Genomic DNA, 3,072 nt, shown 5'->3' with positions numbered 1-3,072 from the left:
TTTCAACCCACCTCAGAAGCAGGGTTCATAGAGTTGACTCCGAGGTAGATTTACTCATACTTTTGGAACGAATAGGCTCCGCCCATATGGTCAGTTACCTCGCGTTTTAGAACGGCGTAGAGTTAAACTCTGTTACTCGGAGTGAATTTTGGAACGCACCCCAAGAAGTTACACTTCATGGCGTTCCTCGAAAGAAGGTTGCAGAGTGTGCATCTCTAAAAGACCAATAAATAGATATATTCTCAACAGTAAACGTTGTGGTCGTTCGACTAAACCATCCATCGAAATTACTACAAGCGTGGGACATTTGAGTCTACAGAAGATTTCTGCGATTATCGTGTGTCCAGGAAAAACCTTGAGACCCTTTATTATTATTGGGGAATCGCCCCAACGCGAATACACAATTTATTATATTAATACACGGCGCACTGATTTTACAAAACCTTCTGGCTAACCGTAGAGATAAATAACTTCGCAGTTGACAGATGTGAACTTCACACATCGCCACGTTCCTTCTCCCTTCGCCAGGTACATGATATCCGATTTATTACGCACTCCGAGCCGTGCTCCAAAGCGTAATTATATGGTATTACGTGAGTAGTGTCCCGTGCTGTGGCGAAGAGGGAAAGACCCTGTCTGCTCGCGCATACGTTTTTAAGTATTGATGTCCTGTCAAGCGGAACCGGCAGGAGTCATCACCTACTGGGGCTAGAGGTCGCAGCGATAGCACTCAGTAGCAACCTCCGTTACCAACTTGACTTGTAACTAGTTGAAAGTTACTGGATAGCTAGGAAATAGTTTACAGTACTTGATATCGTGGTGAAATTCTTGGGAATATATTGTAAAAGAAGATTTAAAGAAAATAGGCACAACAGAGAAGATATCAGCGTCAGGGCTGTGTGGCTCAATGGCAAGACGAAAGTCTACCATTTCAGAGAAGATCAGGGGGGCGATTATGTATCTCGAAATGAGGTGAAAAATTACAAAAGTGAACAAATTCACTAGTTATTGACCAATTAAATTATGAGTATTCTAGTGAATTTGCTCACTTTTGTAATTTTCGCATTATTTTGAGATACATAATCGACCCCCTGGGGATCGATTTTGTATCTTGAAACGAAGTGAAAATTATAAAAATGAGCATATTTATTAGAATACTGATAATTTTATTGGTCAACACCTAGTAAATTTGCTCACTTTTATCATTTTCACCTTATTTGAAGATACAGAATCGATCTCCAGAGAGCTTATTACGGTTTTTGTGACGAAGTGAAAATTACAAAAATGATCAAATTCACTAGAAGTTAACCAATGAAGTTATAAATATTCTAGTAAATTCAATCACTTTTGTAATTTTCATTTCGTCACAAAGAACCGTAATAAGCTCCCTGGCCTCATTTCGAATCTCGGAGCGCCCTGATATTTTTCTCGTATTGCTTATTTCTTACAATATTGTTACATACTGCGCTCAGGGTATCAATCATGAAACTTTTTTCCCTCGAGTGAAAAGTGAAAGGTAAAAAATTTCTCCATTAACTTCAATGGTAAAAATTTTCACATTTCACTTTCCATCCCAGGGATTTCATGATTGATACTAGGGTTGGGAAATTTAACGCTGCGAGAGGTTTCTTACATTTCCTACATATAAAACATATAATACATATAAAACGTGTATTATATACGTTAAAATTATAAAACTCATCTCACGTGAAATACAACACAATGAGCACTGGTGAGCATTATATAATTGGACCACTGGACATTGGACCAATTAATATTCACCTTAAAGTTGTCATTTTGATTTACATACCTTTTTATTGGTCCAGCAGCTCTATGTTAGGCTTATAGTGATATATGGGCTATGTTCCAAAATTGAATGCCTATACTGAAAATCTATAGTGCACGTAACGTAAACTGTCGCATTTTCAGTGTTAGCAGTAAATTTGGAACACAGTTATGGTATTCTTGGATCTGTTCGCATTACTTGCACTTTTCCACTCAGCAACTTCGCTTTCACTCTTTTCAACCCCCAAACATATATCTATCTCATTTTAAGTTAAAAAATTTAAGGATTTCAAGCAACGCGAACACTGCAAAGTGCGAACGGTGAAGCGCCATTTTACTACATGGCTGAAACCTACGATATATTATACATAGTTTCATCCATGTATGAAACCACGTATAATACGTTGAGTTTGATACATGCCCAACCCTGATTGATACCTAGTTTTCCTTTATAGTAAATTCTGCATTATTGTGCCATTAAAGTCCTTATATTCTATAGATTTTTCTTACTTTGGCAGCATTTCGGTCTTAGAAGCAGAAAAAAAACAGACAGAAAAGATTTTAGAAATAGCGAATTCAATTAGATACTCGATTGAACACGAGCCACTCACAGCTCTTGTACAGAGGAAAGCTTCTAGGCATTGGCCGCGGTGAGTGGCTTGTGTCCAAACGATACGTGTCAAACTGTGCACCTCTCTTAAATTCTTTGAAAATAAATAAAATTACATAATTTTAATTTATAAGCCCTGATCTACAATAGGTGTTTTAAGCCTTAAACCATACGAAATTAATCAATTACAATCGAATGCAAAGAAAATAATCGACTATGATTCGTCCATTTCTTATGGTTTAAGGCTTAAAAACCTATTATAGATAATACTTTTATGCTTTTTTAATCGCAGTACATTAAATTTACATGTCGTTTTAACCAAACAAACAACAAATAAACGTTAATACTGAATGTTCTCATAAATTCTCGTATTATTGGTATAATACAGTAATATTCTTTGTTATCTTCTCCGATTTTATTTTTACTGAGAATTTTTTAACTCTACGGCCGGAATCCATAGTCCGGTCTTAATCTCAAGTAATTACTACGTTTACACGGCCCGATTTACGCCAAAGTTATAACATCGATGTTATGGAACTAACCAATCATAGCTATTCTTCTGAAAAATGGAATGACTGTGATTGGCCAATTTTGTAACATCGATGTTATAACTTCGGTGTAAGTCGAACCATGTAGGCTGCGGTCCACTTAGCGCTTCAAACGCTACAGAGCATTTG

This window comes from Mycetomoellerius zeteki, unplaced genomic scaffold, assembly GCF_001594055.1.
Source record: "Mycetomoellerius zeteki isolate Tzet28-1 unplaced genomic scaffold, Tzet1.0 scaffold113, whole genome shotgun sequence".
NCBI lineage: Eukaryota > Metazoa > Arthropoda > Insecta > Hymenoptera > Formicidae > Mycetomoellerius > Mycetomoellerius zeteki.
Note: the sequence above shows the minus strand (reverse complement) of the source record.